Consider the following 12,608-nt stretch of genomic DNA (forward strand, 5'->3'; position numbering starts at 1 on the left):
TAATTAATCTCTATAGACATTATTGTTATCCTGTACAAAATATTAAAGTGTAGATCCAGTTGTGTGTCTGGAGATGTAATTTCACCTACAGAGATGGAATTCTATACAGTATCCTGTCCTTACAATTAAAGAAAATTCTTCCTCTTGAATTTTCCAATGGTATGTTCAATCCTGTATTTGCAAAGTGCCCTGTGTAGTCTTTGAAAAGTTCTCTATGAAGTAATGGTTTTTCATATTAGAATCACCAGAGCTAATGCTCATTTTTGCACCTTTGCATTCTGGAAGCTCGCAGCTGTGAAATAGCTGTTCACCCCTGACAACACTCAGTTCATCCACCCATTAGATGCTAAAGATGTAATAGCATTCCTCAAGTGGGAATCAGTTGATCAGACATCAAGCAATCAGGGAACCACTCAGTCTACATAGAGTTCAACTGCCTCTTCTTAAAACTGTAAATGTAGCTGAAGTCAGACCGTTTGCTTCCTTGTGTGGTCCACTAGGCCAAAGCTATAGATCCAGTTCCTTTTGGGGATAGTAGCTTTATTCTAACCTTGCCCCTAACTCAGGTCATCAATTTTAGAAAAGAATGTTTTAAGTTGTTCTCAGGGAGGAGGAATGGTTGAGAGGTAGTAAATGAGTAAATGTAAATTTAACTCCCTTTGGAGGCAGAAAAGCATGACTGATGATTTAGGAGTAGAACTTCGTTTTGCAAAGCCCTTTCATGTTCGTTTTTCCATTTGATCTTAAAATGATAATATGAGATATTTAAATTTTTCATTTAAAGAGGAATCTGTGTCTCAGAAATTTGGTGATTTGCCACAGTTTGGCTCTCAGAGAACAAGAGAATCTAGAATTCCTCTGGATTCTCTGTCTAGGCTATTTCCTCTTATTACTAAGTCATGTTGTCTATCAAATAAAAATGAACAAATTTTCACCAAACTTTCTAGGTTGCCATGGGAAAAATGAAGGCAAGAGGTGTGTAATTGCTTGATGACACAAGGCAGAGTATATCAACAAGTATCATTCAGACCCAGCACTCCTTAATAGAAAGATCATTAATAAAATTGCTTGAGAAGTTTATCCCATATTCTACTTATATTTGCCTGCTCTGTGGAAGTGAAGTTGATGGCCACTCAGTGTGATTGAGGCTTGCCAAAGATGACTTTTTGCCAAAAGTGACTTTTTGTTTCCATTTTCCTTACTACCAATCTGTCTTAGGATTGCTTTTCCTCCTCCTGACAAAATGAAAATATTAAGGTCAAAGTCACTATTTCAGAATGAATCACAATGTCCAAAGCCATTGTTAAAGTGTGTGTAGTACTAACAGTGAGAGGAAGAAACATTGTCTTGGAAAATTGGTGCTAGTAGAGGTGATCAGCTGTGTTGAAGTGAATGAGTGCCAGGTCAAACAAACAAGAAATGGTATCATAGGGCCTGGGCATGCTTTGCTGTAGCTTGACCACATTGAGGGGCAGGAGGTGTGTGACTTGAACACAATGTTTAGAACTTCACAGTTTTTGCTCAGGCTAGTCATGGATAGGTTTAAGTGTTAACTTTCAATTTAATTTTTCCTTGGTGATTTGCAGGTCAAATTTATTTCAAAGTCCAAAGTTTGTTCTATCTCCCCTGCTGCAAGCTCAACCTGCAAACTGAAAACTCTGCCTCTCCTAATTTGTAAAGCAAAATTTGGAATCGGGACATAAAATGCTGCATTGGACATGAACTTAGGACATAAGGAAATGGGAATTCACCATTTCTTTGTAAGTACTTGTTTTGGGTGTTAATAAAGCAATGCTTGTAAGTTAGGTAAGCACAAGGAAAAAGTTGAAGTTGGGTCTGTTGGGTAAGGAAAGATAAGAGATTATATTTAGTGTTTATTAATGAAGATAATATAATCTGTATCCTTGGTACCCTTCTGAGTCCCTCCCCACCTCCATTCCCAATTGTTACTTTTCCTAATTGCATTTTTTTTCCAGCTGATTTTGTCAATATGGCCTCTGAGCATTAAGGAATAGTAATATTGTAGATAAGTCTTTCGATGCTTATGACTTAAGTAATATTTATTATGCAATTCTGACAAAAATAGAAGTGAAATACTTTTTTTTTTTTTTTTTTTTTTGCGTTACGCGGGCCTCTCACTGTTGTGGCCTCTCCCGTAGCGGAGCACAGGCTCCTGACGTGCAGGCTCAGTGGCCATGGCTCATGGGCCTAGCCGCTCCGCGGCACGTGGGATCTTCCCGGACCGGGGCACGAACCCGCGTCCCCTGCATCGGCAGGTGGACTCTCAACCACTGCGCCACCAGGGAAGCCCCAGAAATACTTTTTGAATATTTAAAAGGTTTCTATCATGTGTCATTTTAAAGTACAAATGTGATGTAGCACTTTCAGAATGAACCTAAAATCTCAAGGAAGGTTAATCATAGTAGTGTTAGCATAAAATGATGCTTGCCAGAGGATAAAGAACCTTTCTGAAGCTTCCATCCACTAGAAGGTTAACACCATGCTCAGACATCAGCACTGGTGTATTTTTTAGGTCAATTTTGGAGACAATGGCAAAATTAGGTATGAGTTTCACTTCCTTTAAATCCTGTAAATTTGCTGAATTCCTTTTTGGGCTCTTAAACTTAAATACTTTACATACTGCATGATAGTAGTATCTAATGATCAATTATATTATTAATTTATCAATTAAATTCCCCTCTTGACTATTAGCTCCTGAGAGTTAATTTTTAAAAAACAAACCAAATCCATCCAACCATCTCAGGTAACTCTACTGAAACCAATTTAAAGACAGATATTTGGAAACCCCTTGAGGAAATGACCTCCAGCTTATGAACTAATTGATTCCTGGATGCTTAAAAAACAAGTTTATGTAAATCAAATCCTTATTTCCCATATGCATAATGTTATAAACTGGGGCACCAATCCTGGAAACCATCTCATACCTTAAAATACCAAAATTACCTTCACAAGAATTAACTCAAAATAGGTCACAGATCTAAATATAAAATACAAAACTATAAAATTCCTAGAAGATAACACAGAAGAAAACCTAGATGGCCTTGGGTATGGTGATGATGGTACTTTTAGATAATATACCAAAGGCATGATCCATGACAAAAAAATTGATGAGCTAAACTTCATTAAAATTAAAATAATCTGCTCTGCAAAAGACAATATCAAGAGAATTAGAAGACAAGACACATACTGGGAGAAAATATTTGCAAAAGACTCATCTGATAAAGGACTGTAACTACAATCATTAGTTAAGGGATACACAAGATAAAAAGATGTAAGATGTAACTTCTAAAACATAAAAAAATTGTTGGGTGGGGGAGAGCAAAAATGTCGAGCTTTAGAATGTTATCAGCCTTAAGTTCGTACCAACTTAACGTAGACTGTTACAGATGTAAGTTGTTATATGTAAGCCTCATGGTAACCACAAAGCAAAAACCTATAGTAGATACACAAAACTTAAAGAGAAAGGATTTTAAACATACCACTAAACAAAGTTAGCAAATTATGAAGGAAGAGAGCAAGAGAAGAAGAAAGGAATAGAGAGGAACTATAAAACAACCAGAAAACAATTAACAAAATGACAGTAAGTAAATACCTATCAGTAACTGCTTTAAATATAAATATACTAAATTCCTCAGTCAAAAGACATAGAATGGCTTAATGGATAAAAAGCCAGATCCGTCTGTATGCTGCCTACTAGAGACTCACTTCAGATATAAGGAAACACACAGACTGAAAATGAAAGGATGGAAAAAGCTATTCTATGCAAATGGAAACTAAAAGAAAGCTGGGGTAGCTATACTTATATCAGACAAAATAGACTTTAAAACAAAGACTATAATAAGAGACAAAGAAGGGCATTACGTAATGATAAAGGGATCAATCCAACAAGCGGATTTAACATTTGTAAATATTTATACACCCAACATAGGAGCACCTAAATATATAAAGCATATATTAACAGACTAAAGGGAGAAATAGCAATACAATAATTTATATCAATGGATAAATTATCTAGACAGAATATCATTAAGGAAACATCAGCCTTAAATGACACATTAGTTCAGATGAACTTAACAGAAATACACAGAACATTCCATCCAAAAGCAACAGAATACACATTCTTCTAAAGTGCATATGAAACATTATCCATAAGTGATCCTATCTTAGGCCACAAAACAATTCTTAATAAACTTAAGAAGATTGAAATCATATCAGGCATCTTTTCCCACCACAGAGGTGGGAAATCAATTACAAGAAGAAAACTGGAAAATTTACAAATAAGTGAAGATTAAACAACATGCTGCTGAACAACCAATGAGTTAAAGAAGAAATGGAAAGATAAATTTAAAAAAATACCTTGAGACAAGTGAAAATGGAAATACAACATACCAAAATATATGGAATACAGCAAAAGCAGTTCTTAGAGGGAAGTTCATAGAGATAAATGCCTACATCAAGAAACAAGAAAAATCTCAAACAACCTAGTAATAATATATAATAATTATATCAAGGTATAAAAAGTATTTAATATAATTGTATAATAATCTCAATAGATGCAGAAAAAGCATTTGACAAAGTTCAACATCCATTCATGATTAAAGCTCTCAAGAAAATATGTATAGAAGGAATTTACCATAACACAAAATAGGCCATAGGCCATATGTGAAAAGCCCACAGCTAATATCATATTCAGTGAGGAAAAAATGAAAACTTTCTCTTGAATATCTGGTACCAGGCAATAATGCCCACTCTCACCACTTCTATTCAACATAGTACTGGAAGTCCTAGCCAGAGCAGTGAGATAAGAAAAGAGAAATAAAAGGCATCCAAATTAGAAAAGAAGTACAATTATCCCTATTTGCAGATGACATAATTATATATGTAGAAAACCCTAAAGACTCAACCAACAAAACCTGTTAGAGCTAATAAATGAATTCGATAAAGTTGAAGGATACAAAATCAAAATAAATACAAAAATCATTCATGTTTCTGTACACAAACAATAAACTATCTGAAAGGGAAATTAAGGAAACAATTCTATTCACAATAGCAACAAAAATAATAAAATACTTAGGAATAAACTTAACAAAAAACATAGATTTATACACTGAAAATTATAAAACATTGATGATGGAAATTAAAGAAGACACAGATAAATGGAAAGACATCTTATGTTCATGAATTGGAAGAATTCATAAAATGTCTATACTACCCAAAGCCATCTGTAGATTCAATGCAACCCCTATCAAAACCCCAATGACATTCATTACAGAAGTAGTAAAAACAATCCCCAAATTCATATGGAACCCCAAAAGAATCTTGAGAAGGAAAAACAAAGCTGAAGGTATCATACTTCCTGGTTTCAAACTTTATTACAAAGCTATATCAAAACAGTATGGTACTGGCATAAGAAAGACATATAGATCAGTGTAACAGAATAGAGAGCCCAGAAATAAATCCACACATTTACAGTCAGCTGATCTTTGGCAAGGATGCTAATTACCCATAATGAGGAAAGGATAGTCTCTTCAATAAATTTTGGGAGAACTGGACCCTTCTCTCACACCATCTACAAAAACCAATTCAAAGCAGATTAAAGGAATAAACATAATTCTTGAAACTGCAAAACTACCAGATTAAAACATAGGGAAAAAGCTTCTTCACATTAGTCTGGGCAGTGATTTTTTTGGATATGACACTAAAAGCCCAGGAACAAAAGCAAAAACAGACATTGAGATTTGTCTATTTTTCTATGAGATTGCATCAAACTAAAATGTTTCTGCACAACAAAGGAACCAATCAACAGAGTGGAAAAGCAACCTAGAGAATGGGAGAAAATATTTGCAAACAATATAACTGGTAAGGGGTTAATACCTGAAATATATAAATAACTCAATCAGTTAAACAGCAAAAACAAGCAAACAATAAAACCGAAAAATAAACCCGATGAAAAAATGGGCTAAACGCATAGCACAGGGAGATCAGCTCGGTGCTTTGTGACCACCTAGAGGGGTGGGATAGGGAGGGTGGGAGGCAGGGAGACGAAAGAGGGAAGAGATAAGGGAACATATGTATATGTATAACTGATTCACTTTGTTATAAAGCAGAAACTGACACACCATTGTAAAGCAATTATACTCTAATAAAGATGTTTAAAAAAAATGGGCTAAGGACCTGAATAGATACTTATCAAAAGAGCACATACAAGTGGCCAACAGGTATACGGATGAAGGGATGCTCAACATCACTAATCATCAGAGAAGTCGAAATCAAACCTACAATGAGATACTACCTCAAACTTGTTAGAATGGCTATTATCAAAAAGACAAGGGCTTCCCTGGTGGCGCAGTGGTTGAGAGTCCGCCTGCCGATGCAGGGGACACGGGTTCGTGCCCTGGTCCAGGAGGATCCTACGTGCCGCGGAGCGGCTGGGCCCGGGAGCCATGCCTGCTGAGCCTGCGCGTCCGGAGCCTGTGCTCCGCAGCCGGAGAGGCCACATCGGTGAGAGGCCCGCGTACCGCAAAAAAAAAAAAAAAAAAAAAAAAAAAAGGCAAAAGAGCGGTTGGCAAGGATATAGAGAAAAAGGAACCCTGGTGCACTGTTGGTGGGAATGTAAATTAGTACAGCCATCATGGAAAACAGCTTGTAAATTCCTCAGAAAGTTAAAAATAGAGCTACCATATGATCTAGCAATCTCATATCTGGGTATATAACCAAAGGAAATGAAACAAGTATCTTGAAGAGATATCTGCCCTTCTATGGGGTTCATTGCAGCATTATGCACAATATTCAATACATAGAAACAACCTAAAGTGTTCATCAATGGATGAGTGGATAAAGAAAATGTGAATATATATATAGTTCAGCCTTAAAAGAAAAGAAAATCCTGCCATTTGCAACATGGACAAACCTGGAGAACGTTGTGCTAAGTGAAATAAGCCAGACACAGAAAGACAAACTACTACATGATGTCATTTATCTGTGGAATCTAAAACATTTGAACTCATAAAAGCAGAAAAGTAGAAAGGTATTTGCCAGGGGCTGGGGGATGGGAGAAATGGGGAGATGTTCAAATGGTACACATGTTCAGTTATGCAGGATGAATAGGTTCTGGAGATCTAATGTACAGCATGTGACCATAATTAATAGTATTGTATTGTATACCTGCAGTTTGCTAGAAGAGTTGATCCTAAGTGTTCTCACTACAAAAAATATAATAACCATGTGAGGTTATGGATATCTTAATTAACTTGATTGTAGTAATCATGTTACAATGTACCTGTATATTAAATCATCAAGTTGGATGCCTTAAATATATACAAGTTATATTTGTCAATACCTCAATGAAGCTGAAAAAGGTGGTAATTGAGAAATTTCAACAGTTTGAACTACCCTCATCAAAAAATGATTCATTTGTAATCAATAGGTATTATATATCTCATTGTATTATTTTGATCCTTTGAAAAGCAATTATCCATGTAGAAGAAATTCTTAGCCAAACAATATTACAATAGCTAGAAGCTTTGTGTGTCCCAAATATTTTTAACAAATGTGGGTTTTCTAGATTTTGTTTGACAAGGAGTGGGCGGAATTTCACCTGTTCTACCAGAAACCAATAAAAGAGTCCTGTTGCTTGAATGCCTATTTCTCCTGTGCAGAATATTTGTTCAATTTTTTCCAGTTAAATTTAATATATGAAAATCAACTTGAAAAGCATAAATGTGTATCATTAAGGAGGGTAATTCATAATGGATATACTGGCAGAAATGAAATATTTAATTAAACATTGAAAATAAATCCAAATCATCAGTGAGTATTACCCTGATTACAAAAGAGTCATCTTCTTATGCAAAATAGAATATTTATGAATGTGTGTTTTCAGTCATTTTGAATACAGATATGTATTTGGAAAACTCTTCAGATTTATTGAAGTTCCTCTGCCCTAAAGAGCCAGTTTTAGTTAAGTTTTTTTATCATCCTCATCCCTTTTACAGTGCAAGCTTAAACAGATGTAATATTTCTATAGTGACTTCTGGCTATATAGTCATTAGAAAATTCAAAATACTGAAATGAATGATGGAAAAAATATGTTTGTAGATGTAAATAAATCTTGCTTTTAGTTTCTCTGTACCATATGCTTTATTTTCTAATTAGAGATAAATATATAACTATGTGGAAGCTACAAAAAATGTTTCACTGCTATTATGTCATAAGGGTCTCTTTGCTATTTTAGAGTGTTTTTTGAAAACCTGGTATGTTAAAATCTTTTGTGGCAAGTATCAAAATATTGGTTTAGACAGATTTCCTAACTTAGTCTGAACTTCTGTTTATAATTTAATATCCTTCCATTTCTTGGAGAAGCATGAGTGCTTTTCTACTGTACAATAAGTCTTATAGGAAAATGATCATCACCCACATTTTGAAGGAAAATGCTGTGGCTTGTAGAGACACTGCCTGAAAATTATAGTAAGCTTTGCTAGTTTGAATGAGGTTTTAAATAGTGCACAGAAAAGGTAAAAATACAGACCAAATTCTGTACAGAGTTGACTTCTCTGCTACCTTATTGCTATATAATGCAAAGGAAAATTTATGAAGTCTGTGAGGCAGGTGTACCCTAGGCAGACATAGTGGAAGCACTAACAATATGAGAATAACTTAAAGGATATAGAAACCAACTCCCCACTCCTCCATATCTAAAATACCCATTCACAGTTGCTTTGGTACTTGAAAGTATGTAATTAGATATTTATTTCTTTGGATAAAGATATTACATATGCAGGAATTTTTTATTTTTTTACTTATGATACATTCTGTTCAGCAACTATTTTACATAATTGTATGTCAAATGCTTTACAAATTGTGGGAATATAAAGTTGAATGAGATAGAGTCCTTGTCAATTTCTCTCATTGTCTAGTAAGAAAAGAAAGCTGTGTTAAAATGAGTGTAATGAACTTTTATATGCCCTATGATAGAGTGCTGATTATTGTGAGGGCATAAATGAGCGAACGACAAACTATTGGGATAGTTAGAAACTGCTGAGGATAATCGAGTGTTGGGTAATTGAGTGTTGAAGGATTAATAGGTATGTTCCAGGTAGACAAGGAGATAAGGTATCCTCAGTAAAATGAGCCTCTTGAATATGAAGGCCTGGAGGTGGATTTTTTGAAGAAATTGTAGGCTGTTGCACATAGGTGGAATGAAGGGTGAAAGTGAATACATGGTAAGGGAAGAGCAAGAAGTGAATTAAAATGGGGTAGTAGCCAAGGGTTTGATTATGGGAACATTTTATACCATGATAAGGCCCTTGGAATTTATTCCATTATCAATATGGGGGGCATAGAATGATTTTAATCAGGGAAATTATATGGTCAGATTTGTGTAATAGATAATTCTAGCTATGCTGTGGGGGACAGAACGGATGGGAAGACTCTGGAGACAGATTATTAGAACATCATTGCAGCTAGTGAGCCCAGATATGGTAAGGAATTGGACTAAGGCAGTATCAGGAGGAATGGAGAGGAGGGGAGCAATCTGTGAGTCAGGTAGTGCCTTTTATAGAGATAAGGAGTACATCAGCAGGTAGATAGAGTTTGGAGAAAAAGATGCTTTCAGTTCGGGCCTTGCTGAGTTTCAGATGCCTGTGGATAGAATGCACAAAAGGGGCACTTGATTTGGACAAGTTGAATAATTAAATGAATGACCACATGAGAGTAGGACTAGAGAAAAAGTCTGGCCTGGAGATGGAGATGAGCACACAGGTGGTAGATGAAGTCAAGGGAAAGGATAAAATCACTCAGAGACCGCTTGTAAAGCAGGAAGAGATGAAAGCCAAGAATAGAGCCCTGGGGAACACCACCATTTAAAGAGCAAGTATAAGAGAAAGAGCTGAAAAGGAGACTTAGAACGCGTGGGCTGAGTTGTAAGATGGAACACCCAGAAAGCATAATGTCATAGAAACTGAGTGAAGAGAGAGTTTTAATATTGGGGGGAACAAATGCTGGAGAGAAATCAAGTCTCAGAAAACGAAAAAGATTCTATGGATCTCTCAGGAGGTCATTAGTGACTTTTGCTTGAGGAGTTTAAGTAGTGATGAGGGGAGACTTGCTTGCAGTAGGGTGAAGAGTGAATGAGAAGTGAAGAGAAGTGGTCATCCAGTGTAGATTTTCTTTCTAGGAGGCGGTTGTGAGTGGAGAGAGATGTAGATGTAGCAGGAGGTGAAGAAGAATTTAGGGTCAAATTTTTATTTACTTTTTAATTGTTTGTTTATCTTACTTATTTTAACAGCTTTCCTGAGGCATAACTGACATATAAACATTGTATATGTTCAAGGTGTACACCTTATAATAATTCTTGCCTTCTGTTCGATGTCCATTCCCACCTTTAGCACCACTGTCTTCCCAAACAGGGATCCATTCTGCATTACTCATTCTGTTCCTCCAGCAAACCTACCCAAAACAAGCACTGAACTAGGAACCAGGAGACCTGGATTCTGGTCTCGTCTTGCCCCAGTGAGTTTGTTTTTTTTTTGTTTTGTTTTTTTTTGCGGTACACAGGCCTCTCACTGTTGCGGCCTCTCCCGTTGCGGAGCACAGGCTCCGGACGTGCAGGCTCAGCGGCCATGGCTCATGGGCCCAGCCGCTCCGCGGCACGTGGGATCTTCCCGGATCGGGGCACGAACCCGTGTCCCCTGCATTGGCAGGCAGATTCTTAATCACTGTGCCACCAGGGAAGCCCCCCAATGAGTTTTATGATCCTGGACAAGTCACTTAATTTCTACGACTTTCAGGTTACTTATTTTTAAATCATCATAACAGCTGAAAAGACCCTTTCCATCTCCATCTTTCTATATGTCTTTGACCACTCTTGCATAAAAGGTGTAAACATACTCGTTAATTGATAACAACTTAAATGGCATCTGTTTTTAGGATCATTTGTATTGTAGTAGTATTTAAAACCTTTATGAAAAGTTCAAACAATTTAAATTCAAGACACAAACAAGAAGTGGGGGATTTTGGAGGGCAGTACTTCCCTGCTACTTGGAAATCATGCCACATAGACACCTTTTCCATGTATAGAACTCACCTTTACTGATTATATTAAGATAAGAAGCTAGCTAAGAAACAATAACCAAAATTTGTTCCAGGCCATGGTAATGAAGGCAACTTTTAAACCCTGCTGGTAGTAACAGTTGATTACAGCTCCATCCTTTCAGAAATTCCTTGTCAAGCCCCAAATCTTAGAGTCATCTGTGATTCATTTTAAAAAAATTCCACTCCACATTCATTCCTTCAGAAAATCCTACTGGCTCTACTTAATAATCCTATTGACTCTATCCAGAGGCTGACCATTTCTCACTATCTCTATTGCTACTGGCCTGGTCTAATTCAGCCCCTGTTATCTTTTGTCTGTATTATTCCACTAGTCTCCTAACTGGTCTCAGTACTTCCACACTTGCCTCTCTACAGAATATTCTTCTCAAAGTAGTCAGAGTAATCTTATTAAATCATAAGTCAGATCATGTCACTTCTCTGCTCAAAACTGTTCAATGGCTCCCCTATTTCATGCAGAATAGAAACCAGATTCCTTACAGTGGCTTGCAAGGCTCTGTATAAACTGTTCCCCATTTTTTTTCTGACCTCATCCCCTACTGTTTTCTCCCTCATTCACTTTGTTCCATCCAGAAAGACACCCTTATGTGTCTTCAGTCACACCAAGAGCCCTCAAACCTCAGGGCATTTCACTGGATGCTTCCTCTGCTTGAAACACTCATATATATCTTCAAAGCTCACTCCCTCACCTCCTTCAAATATTTGTTCAAATGTCACCTTCTCAATAGGCCTGACTATCCCATTTAAAATTAAATCTTACTTTCTGGTCTCCAATTTACACTTCTGTACCCTAATCTGCAGTTCTATTTTCACTAGGGTACTTGTGACATATATAATTTACTAGTTCATTATGTTTAATATTTATTTTGTTTCTTCTTGATAGAAGGAAATCAGAGATTTTTTTGTGTAGTTCACTGATCCATCCCAAATCACTTAGAAAAGTGCCTGGCATGTGGTAGGCACTCAATAAATATCAATTGTTGTTGAATTGACAACAGTAACATCAGCAGTGACTATTATGGTCTGAATGTTTATGTGCCTCCCACAAATCCATATTTTGAAATGTAACCCCCTAGGTAATGGTATTAGGAGATGGGGCCTTTGGGACGTGATTAGGTCATAAGTGTAGGGGTCTCATGAATGGAATTATTGCCGTTATGAAAGAGGCTCTGCTTAGATCTCTCGCTGCTCCTGCCACGTGAGGATACAAACAAAGTTTGTAACCTAGGAAAGGGCCCTCACCTGGCTGTGCTGGTTCCCTGCTTTCAGACTTCCAGACTCCAGAACCTTGAGAAATAAACTTCTATTGTTTATAAACTACTCAGTCTTTTGTATTTTATTATAGCAGCCTGAACAGACTAAGACAATGGCCACCTATATTTACATAGCAACTTAGAGTTTTAAAAATATATTTATTTTTCAGAGGCTGTAATAAATATGGCAATGGTGTGGGGCTCCTCCTAATGAAACCTTGTCAG

At 36.5% G+C, this 12,608-nt stretch overlaps 1 protein-coding gene across 1 annotated transcript in view; it reads left to right on the plus strand.

The window, feature by feature from the left end:
- Positions 1-1,634: 1,634 nt before the first annotated feature.
- Positions 1,635-12,608, plus strand: part of GRM1 (glutamate metabotropic receptor 1) — a gene marked incomplete at its 3' end in the record, with an annotated part of 396,780 nt that continues 385,806 nt past the window's right edge. Inside the window, exon 1 of the mRNA XM_079939225.1 lies at positions 1,635-1,760. The remainder of the gene's footprint in view (positions 1,761-12,608) is intronic.

This window comes from Stenella coeruleoalba (assembly GCF_951394435.1).
Source record: "Stenella coeruleoalba genome assembly, chromosome: 12".
Classification (NCBI taxonomy): domain Eukaryota; kingdom Metazoa; phylum Chordata; class Mammalia; order Artiodactyla; family Delphinidae; genus Stenella; species Stenella coeruleoalba.